This window comes from Pseudophryne corroboree, chromosome 9 (assembly GCF_028390025.1).
Source record: "Pseudophryne corroboree isolate aPseCor3 chromosome 9, aPseCor3.hap2, whole genome shotgun sequence".
Classification (NCBI taxonomy): domain Eukaryota; kingdom Metazoa; phylum Chordata; class Amphibia; order Anura; family Myobatrachidae; genus Pseudophryne; species Pseudophryne corroboree.
This window is the reverse complement of record NC_086452.1, coordinates 454,031,311-454,048,547: the sequence shown is the minus strand read 5'-3', so window position 1 is coordinate 454,048,547 and position 17,237 is coordinate 454,031,311. Positions and strand designations below refer to the sequence as shown.

Here is a 17,237-nt window from a genome sequence, read left to right as displayed (position 1 = left end):
AGGTTCAAAATCCACCCGTGATCCCGGAGTAGTTGGGTTGAGAGGGCAATGCTGTCCAACAACCTCTCCCTGGATGGCGCCTTTATCAGAAGATCGTCCAGGTACGGAATTATGTTCACTCCCTGTTTACAGAGGAGGAACATCATCTCTGCCATCACCTTGGTGAACACCCTCGGTGCCGTGGAGAGACCAAATGGCAGGGCCTGGAACTGGTAGTGACAGTCCTGCAGTGCAAACCGTAGATAAGCCTGATGAGGTGGCCAGGTTGGAATGTGAAGGTATGCATCCTTGATATCCAGAGACACTAGGAATTCCCCTTCCTCCAGACCTGAGATCACTGCTCTCAGAGAGTCCATCTTGAATTTGAACACCCGTAAGTACGGGTTCAATGACTTGAGGTACAAAATTGGTCTTACCGAACCGTCTGGTTTCGGTACTACAAACAAGTTGGAATACCCCTTGTTTTGCAGATGAGGTAGAACTGGAACAATGAAAGAGAAAAAAACTAAGCGCTTAGGTGAGAAGCACTGCACTATGATTGTCAGCAGCCTCCTGATAAAGGGAATTGCCAGTCCCTTGAAACAGAAACTAACCAACAGATAACAAGTGGCGCTTGACAATCAGATAAATTAAAAAAACATTTATTTGTATACAGTGTGTTAAAGTTACAACAAACTCCCGGGAGAATAAAAGTAATGTAACAAATTTCACAGCAATAAAATTGTGCACTGTTTTAAAAATACATGATCAATTCCTCAGAAAACCGTTTGTAATAGATGAACTAATATGCACATGCTTACTAAATAACTACGCCTGGGAGATTTTCAACCGTATTAGATTCACTTAGTACACACACAATTATGGTGAAAAAATGTATGTGACCAATAAATATGATATCTAAACATAAGTCACTCACGGCTTAGTGTGCCAGAAGGTGCTGCATGCGTCAAAAATCCATTAGAGTGGATAGCTGGTTTACAAGTGAATGGAAAAGTTACCTCCGCTGGGCAGGAGCCTGTGTTTTCCTTGCTCCCTGGTGTCGTCTCACTGTCCGTCAGAGACACACACCAGAGCCTCAGCGGGTACGGTTGATGCTGCGCCGTGCAGGGTGCCCCAACGAGCCGTTCCAGATGGTTCACACTCCTCCGGTACCTCCGCACTTACAGACAGGAGGCTGTTTAGCTGGTGTTCCGGAGTTTGCCGGTCTGCGCCGGGCTGAGAGGGAACAGCACCCGCTGGAACAATGACCTGAGTCTGCACCAGTTTCTGAATGGCGTCCTGTAAAGTTATACTTGCCTCCTGTGAAACTGGTACGCCTGATTTGAAGAATCTGTGAGGTGGGAGCTCCTGGAACTCCTGTCTGTAGCCCTTGGAAATAAGATTTATGACCCAGGGATCCTGGCACGAACTTGTCCAGATGTGACTGAAGAATTTTAGCGGGCTCCCACCCGCCAGTCTTCCAGGCATAGCGGACCACCGTCATGCTGAAGGCTTTGAGGAAGCAGAGCTTGAACTCTATTCTTGAGAACCGGCAGTTGCTGGTTTGCGTGGTTTACCTCTAGCACCTCTGGTGGCTGTAGAAGAACCTCTGGTTTTGCCCTTAAACTTGGCTGTCCGAAAGGACTGCAAACTGGAAGCTGAGTAGGCCTTCCTGGCTGGGGGAGCTGCGGAAGGAAGATAAGTGGACTTACCCGCAGTAGCTTTGGAGATCCATTTATCCAGTTCATCTCCAAATAAGGCCTCTCCTGTAAATGGTAGGCCTTCAACGCCTTTCCTGGAGTCCGCAGTAGCAGTCCACTGGCATAGCCATAAGCCCCTGCATGCTGACACTGCCATTGCAGTGGTGCGTGCATTAAGCAAGCCTATTTCTTTTATGGCTTCCACCATAAAGTTTGCAGAGTCCTGTATATGTTGCAGGAGTAAAACAATCTCCCCACTAGATAAGGAATCTAACCCCTCAGTTAGGTTACCTGACCATTTGGCAATGGCTTTGGTTATCCACGCACATGCTATAGTGGGTCTCTGTGCCACCACAGCAGCTGTGTACAAAGATTTGAGTGTGGTCTCAATTCTGCGATCAGCCGTGTCTTTCAGGGAGGCTGCATCAGAGACGGGCAATACTATTTTCCGTGACAGCCTGGATACTGATGCGTCCACTATCGGTGGATTTTCCCTTTTCTTCCTATCCTCAGGAGGAAAAGGAAAGGATGATAGTAACCTCTTAGGGATTTGAAATTTCCTATCAGGATTAACCCACGGTTCTTCAAACAGGGTATTTAGTTCCTTTGACACAGGAAAAGTGACTGAGGATTTCTTTTTTACATTAAAAAAGGATTCCTCACACTCCTCTGTCATCTTATCAGGAATTTAGAAAACGTCTCTGATAGCTTCTATAAGAGCTTCTATGCCCTGTGACAGAGCAGCATCCCCCCCCTCCCTCTGAGTCCACCTCACCCTCCTCCATGTCTGACGCTGTATCCTCAGAGTCAGACTGCAGGATATGGGTCTGAGGTGCTGGTTTGGGGACTGAGTCTCTGTTTATAAACTCATCCACAGACTGTCTTAAGTGTTGCGTCTCTATCTCATTGAGGGACAATTTAGTAGAAATATTGGAAATCATTCCTTTAATGGAATCCAGCCATGCTAGTTCAGCCTCGCTAGCCTGGGAAGGTGTACTACACTGAGTACACAGTAGTGAGCCCCCTGGGGAAGAGGAACACTCTGCCCCACATGAAACACATTCTTTGCCTGACATACTGCATTGTAAATGTGACAGCACACACACATAGGAAAAGGTTAAAAGCACCATTAACCCACAAAGAGCCCTTCCAGGGAGACACAGAGTATTATGGAGCCAGCACACAGCGCCCATATTGCTAATGCCAAGCTTACCTGGGACGCAGGCTAAGTACCCAGATTGGGGATTTAGTACACTAATAGTCGCTCCCCCCCTGCTATGACCCCCTGGTACCGCTGAGGTAATGTGGAGTCTCTCCGGAGGAGTGCATCCCTGTCAGTCAGCATCTGTGTCCACTGCAGAGGGAAAATGTCACTGGTGAGCTGTTGGATCCGCTCATAGTGAAGCCCTGCCCTCTCCATGGTGCGTGGGCTTCCCACTTTTTTTTATACTGGCTGAGGTAATTTAGTGCTTAAAATGGAGCCAGACCTGTTTGAAGTCTTTGTTGCCAGTGTGGGTACTGTGTACATTATACTGAGACTCAGTTCGCCCCTCAGAAGCTGCGCGTCCGCACTGTGTACTGAGTCTGGAGACGCAGTCCGCCCCGGTTAGAAGCCGTGCATCTCCGTACCCTCATGCCGCCATAATGGCGCTAACCGGGACGCCGGCTTAGTACTCACCACTCTTCACTATTCTGGCTCTGTTAGGGGTGGCGCCGTGCTGCGGGAATGTACACTCGCCGTGGTGGGGCTTGCGAATAGTTCCCTCAGGAGCTAGTGTCCTGTCAGCGGGGAACGGGACCATTAAACCTTCAAGAGGTTGGCCCCCCCCCCCTAAGTCACATGAAGCAGGCAGACTGGAGCCAACCAGTCCTGCCTGAAAATAACAAACAGATAAAATAAATGCAGAAAAACTCTTCAGGAGCTTCCATAAGTGTGACCGGCTCCTCTGGGCACATTTTCTAAACTGAGTCTGGTGGGAGGGGCATAGAGGGAGGAGCCAGCCCACACTATAAAATTCTTAAAGTGCCCGTGGCTCCTAGTGGACCCGTCTATACCCCATGGTACTAAATGGATCCCCAGTATCCTCTAGGACGGAAGAGAAATAAAGGATAATAATAATAATAAAGATGGCGCATTGACACTAGAGAGCAGACTGTGGCACAGTGTCCCTATGATGTCACTGGGGAGATGACGCCAGATATGAGCATTAAACTCGCTATACTTGGGAGAAAGGAGGGGCAGCAGAAACGCGCCCCCCCCCCTCCCCCCCCCCCCCCCCCCGCCCCCAGCAGCCCGGGTCCATGTAATTAGTACCTGCTCCCCCCTGCCCGCTTGGTGCCAGTGGTTGCAATGGGGACTGCGGTCTGGATCAATCTACCTGCTCGGTCCCTTTAACATTAATGCCATCTTCAGCTGTTGTTAGCCGCTGTAGCCTGTGGGCTACAGTATACCCGGATTTTCCTCCAGCAGCATGGCATAATGGGTGTGTGTACAAAGTACCTTCCCCAGGGCATCTAGGAAATGAAGTTGTCTCATTGGGGAAAGTGCTCCAGCGGGATAGTCTCCATTTGGATGCACAAGGAGAGTATGACAAATAGCTTGATATGGAGTCTCCAGGGAGGTGTGCAGACAATGTAAATGCAGCAATGTAACCCCCAGGTGTCTTGTGCTGCACATTAGAGATCAGTGACGTGCGGTGAGGTCAATGGCTGGGGAGGCACTGACCAGTGTGGGTGGTGCAATGAGCGAAAGAGAGACAGAGAGAGGGGGATAGTGTTAGAGACAGAACAATGAGAGATCAGTCACACAGGTGGTGGAATAGGGGCAGAGAGAGGTGACTGGGGAAGGTAATAGATGGTGTCAAAAACAGTACAATGAGAGAGCAGTCACAAAGGGAGAGGGGCAGAGCCGGGAAGGTGGAGAGACTGAAGGGGGCTGTGGCTCAGTGGCGCACCCAGGGGGGGTTTCCGAGCACCCAGAAACCCCCCTCCACTAAAAATTTTTTTTTTTTTTAGCTGCATGAGTATTATTAATGGCTGTCTAGCGTCCTCTGCAGCCTGCTGTCTTCCTGGTGGCACTTGTAAGTGCAATAAAAGTTTACTTTATTTTAATTATAGTACATATATATATATATATGTGCATACATATATTCATATGTGTATACATACATACATATAAACACACACACATATGATATATATATATATATATATATATATACATGTGTGTATATATATATATGTACTGTATGTGTGTGTACACATATATATATATATGTATGCATGTTTAATATGCTATGTATATGTGTATATGTATGTGTGTATATATTAGAGATGAGCGGGTTCGGTTCCTCGGAATCCGAACCCGCCCGAACTTCAGGGTTTTTTACACGGGGCCGAGCAGGCTCGGATCCTCCCGCCTTGCTCGGTTAACCAGAGCGCGCCCGAACGTCATCATCACGCTGTCGGATTCTCGCGAGGCTCGGATTCTATATAAGGAGCCGCGCGTCGCCGCCATTTTTCACACGTGCATTGAGATTCATAGGGAGAGGACGTGGCTGGCGTCCTCTCCGTTTATAGAGATTCGAGAAGAGAGTGAGACAGTCTCACTAGAGAGAAACACAGTAGTAATTTTGGGGAGCATTAGGAGGAGTACTACTACTACTAGTACTTGCTGAAGTGAAGTGATAGATAGTGTGACTGTATTGTATTATCTGACTTGTGGGGGAGACACTGACAGTGGGGAGCAGTTAGAGTCTGAGAGCAGGACTCAGGAGTACATAGTACATATAACGTACAGTGCACACTTTTGCTGCCAGAGTGCCACACCAGTATAATATATATTGTGATTGTATGCTTAGGAGTACTACTTGCAACTGCAAGTTGCTGATAGTGTGACCAGTGACCTGACCACCAGTTTAATAATCACCACCAGTTTAATTAATATATATATATATATATAATTGTATATAATTAATATATATATAATATTATAATTGTATACCACCTACCCGTGTTTTTTTTTCTTTTCTTTCTTCTTTATACATACTACTATAGTAGCTTACTGTAGCAGTCTGCGGTGCTGCTGAGCTGACAGTGTCCAGCAGGTCCGTCATCAGTCATTACATAATAAATATATATACCTGTCCGGCTGCAGTACTAGTGATATTATATATACATATATATATATTGATTTCATATCATTATCATCCAGTCTATATTAGCAGCAGACACAGTACGTTAGTCCACGGCTGTAGCTACCTCTGTGTCGGCACTCGGCAGTCCATCCATAATTGTATACCACTTACCCGTGGTTTTTTTTTTTTTCTTTCTTCTTGATACATACTACTATAGTAGCTTACTGTAGCAGTCTGCGGTGCTGCTGAGCTGACAGTGTCCAGCAGGTCCGTCATCAGTCATCATTACCTAATAAATATATATCTATTATCTACCTGTCCGGCTGCAGTACTAGTGATATTATATATACATATATATATTGATTTCATATCATTATCATCCAGTCTATATTAGCAGCAGACACAGTACGTTAGTCCACGGCTGTAGCTACCTCTGTGTCGGCACTCGGCAGTCCATCCATAATTGTATACCACCTACCCGTGGTTTTTTTTTTCTTTCTTCTTGATACATACTACTATAGTAGCTTACTGTAGCAGTCTGCGGTGCTGCTGAGCTGACAGTGTCCAGCAGGTCCGTCATCAGTCATCATTACCTAATAAATATATATCTACCTGTCCGGCTGCAGTACTAGTGATATTATATATACATATATATATTGATTTCATATCATTATCATCCAGTCTATATTAGCAGCAGACACAGTACGGTAGTCCACGGCTGTAGCTACCTCTGTGTCGGCACTCGGCAGTCCATCCATAAGTATACTAGTATCCATCCATCTCCATTGTTTACCTGAGGTGCCTTTTAGTTGTGCCTATTAAAATATGGAGAACAAAAATGTTGAGGTTCCAAAATTAGGGAAAGATCAAGATCCACTTCCACCTCGTGCTGAAGCTGCTGCCACTAGTCATGGCCGAGACGATGAAATGCCAGCAACGTCGTCTGCCAAGGCCGATGCCCAATGTCATAGTACAGAGCATGTCAAATCCAAAACACCAAATATCAGTAAAAAAAGGACTCCAAAACCTAAAATAAAATTGTCGGAGGAGAAGCGTAAACTTGCCAATATGCCATTTACCACACGGAGTGGCAAGGAACGGCTGAGGCCCTGGCCTATGTTCATGGCTAGTGGTTCAGCTTCACATGAGGATGGAAGCACTCAGCCTCTCGCTAGAAAAATGAAAAGACTCAAGCTGGCAAAAGCAGTAGCACCGCAAAGAACTGTGCGTTCTTCGAAATCCCAAATCCACAAGGAGAGTCCGACTCCAATTGTGTCGGTTGCGATGCCTGACCTTCCCAACACTGGACGTGATGAGCATGCGCCTTCCACCATTTGCACGCCCCCTGCAAGTGCTGGAAGGAGCACCCGCAGTCCAGTTCCTGATAGTCAGATTGAAGATGTCAGTGTTGAAGTACACCAGGATGAGGAGGATATGGGTGTTGCTGGCGCTGGGGAGAAAATTGACCAGGAGGATTCTGATGGTGAGGTGGTTTGTTTAAGTCAGGCACCCGGGGAGACACCTGTTGTCCGTGGGAGGAATATGGCCACTGACATGCCTGGTGAAAATACCCAAAAAATCAGCTCTTCGGTGTGGAAGTATTTCACCAGAAATGCGGACAACAGGTGTCAAGCCGTGTGTTGCCTTTGTCAAGCTGTAATAAGTAGGGGTAAGGACGTTAACCACCTCGGAACATCCTCCCTTATACGTCACCTGCAGCGCATTCATAATAAGTCAGTGACAAGTTCAAAAACTTTGGGTGACAGCGGAAGCAGTCCACTGACCAGTAAATACCTTCCTCTTGTAACCAAGCTCACGCAAACCACCCCACCAACTCCCTCAGTGTCAATTTCCTCCTTCCCCAGGAATGCCAATAGTCCTGCAGGCCATGTCACTGGCAATTCTGACGATTCCTCTCCTGCCTGGGATTCCTCCGATGCATCCTTGCGTGTAACGCCTACTGCTGCTGGCGCTGCTGTTGTTGCTGCTGGGAGTCGATGGTCATCCCAGAGGGGAAGTCGTAAGACCACTTTTACTACTTCCACCAAGCAATTGACTGTCCAACAGTCCTTTGCGAGGAAGATGAAATATCACAGCAGTCATCCTACTGCAAAGCGGATAACTGAGGCCTTGGCATCCTGGGTGGTGAGAAACGTGGTTCCGGTATCCATCATTACTGCAGAGCCAACTAGAGACTTGTTGGAGGTACTGTGTCCCCGGTACCAAATACCATCTAGGTTCCATTTCTCTAGGCAGGCGATACCGAAAATGTACACAGACCTCAGAAAAAGAGTCACCAGTGTCCTAAAAAATGCAGCTGTACCCAATGTCCACTTAACCACGGACATGTGGACAAGTGGAGCAGGGCAGGGTCAGGACTATATGACTGTGACAGCCCACTGGGTAGATGTATGGACTCCCGCCGCAAGAACAGCAGCGGCGGCACCAGTAGCAGCATCTCGCAAACGCCAACTCTTTCCTAGGCAGGCTACGCTTTGTATCACCGGTTTCCAGAATACGCACACAGCTGAAAACCTCTTACGGCAACTGAGGAAGATCATCGCGGAATGGCTTACCCCAATTGGACTCTCCTGTGGATTTGTGGCATCGGACAATGCCAGCAATATTGTGTGTGCATTAAATATGGGCAAATTCCAGCACGTCCCATGTTTTGCACATACCTTGAATTTGGTGGTGCAGAATTTTTTTAAAAACGACAGGGGCGTGCAAGAGATGCTGTCGGTGGCCAGAAGAATTGCGGGACACTTTCGGCGTACAGGCACCACGTACAGAAGACTGGAGCACCACCAAAAACAACTGAACCTGCCCTGCCATCATCTGAAGCAAGAAGTGGTAACGAGGTGGAATTCAACCCTCTATATGCTTCAGAGGTTGGAGGAGCAGCAAAAGGCCATTCAAGCCTATACAATTGAGCACGATATAGGAGGTGGAATGCACCTGTCTCAAGCGCAGTGGAGAATGATTTCAACGTTGTGCAAGGTTCTGCTGCCCTTTGAACTTGCCACACGTGAAGTCAGTTCAGACACTGCCAGCCTGAGTCAGGTCATTCCCCTCATCAGGCTTTTGCAGAAGAAGCTGGAGACATTGAAGGAGGAGCTAACACGGAGCGATTCCGCTAGGCATGTGGGACTTGTGGATGGAGCCCTTAATTCGCTTAACAAGGATTCACGGGTGGTCAATCTGTTGAAATCAGAGCACTACATTTTGGCCACCGTGCTCGATCTTAGATTTAAAGCCTACCTTGGATCTCTCTTTCCGGCAGACAAAAGTCTGCTGGGGTTGAAAGACCTGCTGGTGAGAAAATTGTCAAGTCAAGCGGAACGCGACCTGTCAACATCTCCTCCTTCACATTCTCCCGCAACTGGGGGTGCGAGGAAAAGGCTCAGAATTCCGAGCCCACCCGCTGGCGGTGATGCAGGGCAGTCTGGAGCGACTGCTGATGCTGACATCTGGTCCGGACTGAAGGACCTGACAACGATTACGGACATGTCGTCTACTGTCACTGCATATGATTCTCTCCCCATTGAAAGAATGGTGGAGGATTATATGAGTGACCGCATCCAAGTAGGCACGTCACACAGTCCGTACTTATACTGGCAGGAAAAAGAGGCAATTTGGAGGCCCTTGCACAAACTGGCTTTATTCTACCTAAGTTGCCCTCCCAGAAGTGTGTACTCCGAAAGAGTGTTTAGTGCCGCCGCTCACCTTGTCAGCAATCGGCGTACGAGGTTACGTCCAGAAAATGTGGAGAAGATGATGTTCATTAAAATGAATTATAATCAATTCCTCCGTGGAGACATTGACCAGCAGCAATTGCCTCCACAAAGTACACAGGGAGCTGAGATGGTGGATTCCAGTGGGGACGAATTGATAATCTGTGAGGAGGGGGATGTACACGGTGATATATCGGAGGATGATGATGAGGTGGACATCTTGCCTCTGTAGAGCCAGTTTGTGCAAGGAGAGATTAATTGCTTCTTTTTTGGTGGGGGTCCAAACCATCCCGTCATTTCAGTCACAGTCGTGTGGCAGACCCTGTCACTGAAATGATGGGTTGGTTAAAGTGTGCATGTCCTGTTTATACAACATAAGGGTGGGTGGGAGGGCCCAAGGACAATTCCATCTTGCACGTCTTTTTTCTTTAATTTTTCTTTGCGTCATGTGCTGTTTGTGGAGTGTTTTTTGGAAGGGCCATCCTGCGTGACACTGCAGTGCCACTCCTAGATGGGCCCGGTGTTTGTGTCGGCCACTAGGGTCGCTTATCTTACTCACACAGCTACCTCATTGCGCCTCTTTTTTTCTTTGCGTCATGTGCTGTTTGGGGAGTGTTTTTTGGAAGGGCCATCCTGCGTGACACTGCAGTGACACTCCTAGATGGGCCAGGTGTTTGTGTCGGCCACTAGGGTCGCTTAGCTTAGTCATCCAGCGACCTCGGTGCAAATTTTAGGACTAAAAATAATATTGTGAGGTGTGAGGTATTCAGAATAGACTGAAAATGAGTGGAAATTATGGTTTTTGAGGTTAATAATACTTTGGGATCAAAATGACCCCCAAATTCTATGATTTAAGCTGTTTTTTAGGTTTTTTTGAAAAAAACACCCGAATCCAAAACACACCCGAATCCGACAAAAAAAATTCGGTGAGGTTTTGCCAAAACGCGGTCGAACCCAAAACACGGCCGCGGAACCGAACCCAAAACCAAAACACAAAACCCGAAAAATTTCCGGCGCTCATCTCTAGTATATATATATATATATATGTGTGTATATATATATATATGTGTAGATATATGTGTATATATATATATATATATATATATATACACACACACACACACAGACACACTAGTTTTACGGATCCAGCATATACTGGGTCACCTCAGTCCCCACCCCCGTGATTGGCTCCGCCCAGTTCTGGAAACCCCCCCATGCAAATCCTGCGTTTGCCACTGTGGCTGGGGGTAATTAGGGCAATGACAGAGCAGTCACACAAGAAGAGGGGCAAAAGAGAGGACAAGTACAGAAATAGGAGAGTGAGAGTGTCAGTTAGGAAAATGAGGGTGCAGCACTCTCACAGGGAGAGGGGCAGTCAGAGAGAGAGAGGAGGTGCAAATTGCACTATTTGGGTAATCTCTGTGAGTGCAAAAATCAGTTTCAGCATTATCACACAAACCCCACTCCCAACATGTGCTTTGCTGTGCTCTTAATCAGGATGAGGCATAATATCGTGGGTGAGGTTGGCGGTGGTTAATGACCCAGGGGGACTTTATTATCCCTTGGGTGTGCTAGTGAGGGGAGGGGGGTGTAATGCCCATTATTTTAGACCTGGTGGGATGGGGGTGTAACTTAGTGCACAGGGTTAGGGGAGGGGGTAGGGTTCTTGTTATGGCAATGCTGGAAAAAAAATAATGTTTGAACATCTCATATTAGTGGCATTGTGATCTATATATCCCAGACTGCTGAGACTGATTCACCTGCAGTGTGCATTCTTCCCTATCCCCATGTGCACTAAAGGGCATGATAGGACTTTCAGCAGCATCCCCCCGCAGGCAGCAGGTAGCAGGCAGGCAGTGCTAGTCATGGGAGCTTCCTTTCCCTTCCCAGCGTATAGTAAGCAGAGGCCACGCCCACACCAGAGGCTTACTGTGAATGACAGAACTGCCGGGGAATGACAGAGAGTTCCCTGTGCCATCACAGCCCGCCCACCAGATCTGATTGGACAGACTGCAAACGAGGACCTGTGTAGCTGAGCTGTTCATTACGGCTATGCCCTACATTACTCACAGTCAGCATTAATGTCACAGCAGGTGTCAGCCTGGCGGGGCCCACCTCCCTCTGGGATCCGGACTGAAAGTCGACAGTAACTAGGTCGACAATGTCTAGGTCGACAGTATCTAGGTCGTCAGGGTGTCTAGGTCGACAGGGTCTTTAGGTCGACATGTTCTAGGTCGACAGGTCAAAAGGTCGACATGAGTTTTTCACAATTTTTTTCTTTTTTTGAACCTTTTCATATTTAACGATCCACGTGGACTACGATTGGAACGGTAATCTGTGCCGAGCGAAGTGAAGGCACCATGCCCGAAGCATGGCGAGCGAAGCGAGCCATGCGAGGGGACGCGGTGCACTAATTGGGGTTCCCGGTCACTCTACGAAGAAAACGGCACCAAAATAACATTAAAAACTCATGTCGACCTTTTGACCTGTCAACCTAGAACATGTCGACCTAAAGACCCTGTCGACCTAGACACCCTGTCGACCTAGTTACTGTCGACCGATAGTGGTCGACCTAGACATTGTTGACCTAGTTACTGTCGACTTTCAATACCACACCCCTCCCTCTGCAGAGCTGGGCACTGCTGACCTCAAAGGATCCTTTTCTATAAAACGAGGAGCGAGTAATGAAAGTGAGTGTAACCAAGCCTCCTTTTTCAAGAAACCAATCAGGGAGGTCAGACAGCAGTGTGCCACGCCCCCTCTGGATCCGTCCCTGCATCAGCTATCAGATTTGCCTGAGAGGGGTGTGCCTTGATGTGAGCTGGAGACACAGCTCTGTCTTTGAGGCACTTGTACAGCTGCCGCATCCCCTTGTCTTTTTCAATGGCATTTTCCTGCCCCAGGCCGCGGCCCGCCCCCCGCTCTGTACAGTTTAGACGTGTTAGTGGGAGGCAGCGCTCTCGCTGCCTCACATCCAAATATGGCTAGGATTTACCTGCATATTAAGTAGATTAATACAAAGAAGTCATTTATAACACAGAATCTGTTTTATAAATATCATCTTTGCAATATTCTCAGTATCATATCGAAATATGACAGCGGAGGCAATGCCTCCCCAGACTGCACGTCCCTGTTAGAAATGAGGCCTAGAACACACTAACAGTAGTTTATTGCAGAAAGATGAACCTGCGCTACAGTACAGAGAGTAAGCGGGCACCTAAAACGCTTATTGTGAGAACGTTGAAACAAAACTTCAAAGCCCAACATTTTAGAATCATCACCTTTATTAATTTCAGCTTGTCCATCTTAATTTCTGCAATCAATAATGAGATAGTGTGGGGACATTGAATTGAAGACTGAGCAAGTATAGGCACATTGCTGTGGCCACTTGGCGTTGCACCCAGGTTCCACTCTCTGACCGCCATCTCATCAATATACCCTCTGGCATGCTCTGGCTATATCTCCCAGTACACCTGCTCTCCAGCCGCTTCACTGTATTACTGCACTACCTGTAAATCACGTCTATTAGCAGCTGCTGAGTTCCTCACCGCTGTGACCTCTGCATTACTGTCCTGTCAATCTTATATCCCGATATAGTATGTTGTCTTTCTAAGCGCCGCTGGAGGGGGGTCAAGGACTGAAAATAAATCTAAAATGGCTTGCAGAAGTATTTTTTGGGGTAAACTTGGAGCTTCCGCAGCCCATGGATTAAATACTTCTGAAAGCAACATTTTTCCACTGTTATTATTATTTGTTTTAAAATCTGCAGACAAATAGTGAGTTATGTGTGTGAAGATTGACTTTAAGAGCCTAGTGGTATGAAAATACAATCTGTGCAAATCTGATGACTTTTTAGGGGGTTGAATACTTTTGCATATTGCATGACTATAAGTAATCACAACCTGTCCTTAGTATCGTTGCTACTAAAGTGATTATATATCACAGCGAGGCACAAATGAGTTTATTTTTATTTTCATCACCTAAGAAATACCAATCTAGTTGCCGCATTTTCTGCTTCAGAGGATTTTAGATATTTTCCGGTATTGATAAATACAGATAGTAGACACAAAACAGATCTGTGTAAATAGAGAACACCAAGCATATTGAAAGCTCGGTTTACATGTGGCTCATGCAGGCTTGCCTACTTTCCACGAATGTCAGGGAGACTCTCAAACCTTGGGAGGCTCAATTGGATGCCAAGAAGAGTGGGCAAGGCTCCCGGAGCCCCACCCACTTCACAATGCTTGTAATCGCGGCACTATATAGTGTGGGGGGGTGGGGGGTGAACACAATGACAAGAGCAATGGTCATTCCCTGCCCAAATGCTTAGTTGCGTTCAGTACGGTTTGGGGCTGCTTAAGGGGTGTGCGCCCTGTCTGCATCCCTATGCAGTGATCATCTACACCCCATGTCCTGTAGTAGCAGCATTTATTTCCAGACTGCAGCCCTGGCTGCATATTCCTCATATTGCCCATATCTTATAGCCTTATTATTCCCCAGTCCGGCATTTAATGGACGTTCTGGAACGTCGCCTAAGACTGTCGCAATCAGTTCTGAGTGTGCTGCATAATTGTAGACATTGGTATACTCAGTGCCACGGTGCATACAGACCGTCTAACACATCCTTTTCCCAAATAATCTATTCCCTCTCTATCCATGACCTTTAATTTCACCCAAATGTTCAGCTCAGAGACGTAACTAGACTTTTCGGCGCCCTGTGCAAGAAAGAGAATTGCTGCATTTTTGTCCGGACCGCGCCTCCCCAACGCCGCCCCCAAAAGTCCTCACGCATGTGCCCAGTGGCATGCGCAGAAGTGCAAACAGCGGTTTCCGCACTTCTACGATCAGTACTGAATCTGACCTTAAGATCAATATTAATATAAGTGGCTCGCCTTTAACCACTTAACCGGCATGGCCAAATCACATGCAATCGTGCCGCCCCACTGTGTCCCCCGGTTTTTGACGAGGTTCATCCTTCAGACGTGCATGATATAATATTTAAATATTTAAAAAAATTATTTTAAAACTATATTAAATAAAAAGTTTTTTTTTTTTTTTTAAAACAATGTTATGAACAGTTTTGAAGGGAAAAATCGCCAGTTAAGTGGTTCACGAGTTGGGAGATATATATCGTCTCCCTGTTGATCCTTTCACACCCCCTTTATCTCTGAATTCTCGCCCTACCAATGCAGCTAATTATGGTTCCAACATGTATTTTTTTTTTTGACCACTAACATAAAAAAATGGCTGTAGATCGATATTCCAGGAAAAAGTTCTAGACACATTTTTTTTTTAGCCTCCTGATTCATTCCGTCATGCTCCATTTTACCGAAATCACATTTTTAAAAGAAAAATCGGGGCAAACTCCTTCCACACTTCAAACAAGCCACGCCCCAATACACACAGACCATTACCTGATTCGCCAACCACACCAGCATGAAGTCACACCCCTTTCTGAGTCCATAACTGTTGGCGGTATAAAATGTCAAGAAACATTAAATAAGCAAAAAGATAAGATTTTAAACCTACCGGTAAATATTTTTCTCGTAGTCCGTAGAGGATGCTGGGGACTCCGTAAGGACCATGGGGATAGACGGGCTCCGCAGGAGACATGGGCACTTTAAGAAAGACTTTGGATCTGGGTTTGCACTGGCTCCTCCCTCTATGCCCCTCCTCCAGACCTCAGTTAGAGAAACTGTGCCCAGAGGAGACGGACAGTACGAGGAAAGGATTTTAGTTAATCCAAGGGCAAGATTCATACCAGCCACACCAATCACACCGTATAACTTGTGATATACTATCTAGTTAACAGTAGAGATGTGCACTTGAAATTTTTCGGGTTTTGTGTTTTGGTTTTGGGTTCGGTTCCGCGGCCGTGTTTTGGGTTCGACCGCGTTTTGGCAAAACCTCACCGAATTTTTTTTGTCGGATTCGGGTGTGTTTTGGATTCGGGTGTTTTTTTCAAAAAACCCTAAAAAACAGCTTAAATCATAGAATTTGGGGGTCATTTTGATCCCAAAGTATTATTAACCTCAAAAACCATAATTTCCACTCATTTTCAGTCTATTCTGAACACCTCACACCTCACAATATTATTTTTAGTCCTAAAATTTGCACCGAGGTCGCTGGATGACTAAGCTAAGCGACCCTAGTGGCCGACACAAACACCTGGCCCATCTAGGAGTGGCACTGCAGTGTCACGCAGGATGGCCCTTCCAAAAAACACTCCCCAAACAGCACATGACGCAAAGAAAAAAAGATGCGCAATGAGGTAGCTGTGTGAGTAAGCTAAGCGACCCTAGTGGCCGACACAAACACCTGGCCCATCTAGGAGTGGCACTGCAGTGTCACGCAGGATGGCCCTTCCAAAAAACACTCCCCAAACAGCACATGACGCAAAGAAAAAAAGAGGCGCAATGAGGTAGCTGTGTGAGTAAGCTAAGCGACCCTAGTGGCCGACACAAACACCTGGCCCATCTAGGAGTGGCACTGCAGTGTCACGCAGGATGGCCCTTCCAAAAAACACTCCCCAAACAGCACATAACGCAAAGAAAAAAAGAGGCGCAATGAGGTAGCTGTGTGAGTAAGATAAGCGACCCTAGTGGCCGACACAAACACCTGGCCCATCTAGGAGTGGCACTGCAGTGTCACGCAGGATGGCCCTTCAAAAAAATACTCCCCAAACAGCACATGACGCATATTTTAATAGGCACAACTAAAAGGCACCTCAGGTAAACAATGGAGATGGATGGATACTAGTATACTTATGGATGACGAGCGACTGCCGACACAGAGGTAGCTACAGCCGTGGACTACCGTACTGTGTCTGCTGCTAATATAGACTGGATGATAATGAGATAAAATTAAAATATATATATATATCACACTAGTACTGCAGCCGGACAGGTATATATTATGTAATGACGGACCTGCTGGACACTGTCTGTCAGCACTGCAGACTCCTAAAGTAAGCTACTAGTATCAAGAAGATAGAAAAAAAAAAAAACCACGGGTAGGTGGTATACAATTATGGATGGACGAGCGACTGCCGACACAGAGGTAGCTACAGCCGTGGACTACCGTACTGTGTCTGCTGCTAATATAGACTGGATGATAATGAGATAAAATTTAAATATATATATATCACACTAGTACTGCAGCCGGACAGGTATATATTATGTAATGACGGACCTGCTGGACACTGTCTGTCAGACTCAGCACTGCAGACTCCTAAAGTAAGCTACTAGTATCAAGAAGATAGAAAAAAAAAAAAACACGGGTAGGTGGTATACAATTATGGATGGACGAGCGACTGCCGACACAGAAGTAGCTACAGCCATGGACTACCGTACTGTGTCTGCTGCTAATATAGACTGGATGATAATGAGATAAAATTAAAATATATATATATATATCACACTAGTACTGCAGCCGGACAGGTATATATTATGTAACTAGGTGCTTCATCGCGCCCTACGGGCGCTCTTCACACCGTCGCAAGGGGCTACGCCCCCTTAACCCTTGCATGCCTTTCTGGGGTTTAATATTTGTATTATATGGAGTATTACCTGCATTCCTTTGTTAATGGTTAAATATTGCACAATGAAAGGGCGTGCGATGGTGAAGGAGGCGCAGCCCCTTGCGACGGCGTGAACAGCACCTGCAGGGCACGATGTACAGAATGTAGC

General features: G+C 46.6%; 1 long non-coding RNA gene across 1 annotated transcript in view; it reads left to right on the top strand.

Moving 5' to 3' along the window:
- The window catches only part of LOC134957134 (uncharacterized), a 71,715-nt gene that overhangs the window by 40,351 nt on the left and 14,127 nt on the right, over nucleotides 1–17,237 (top strand). The window lies entirely within an intron of this gene.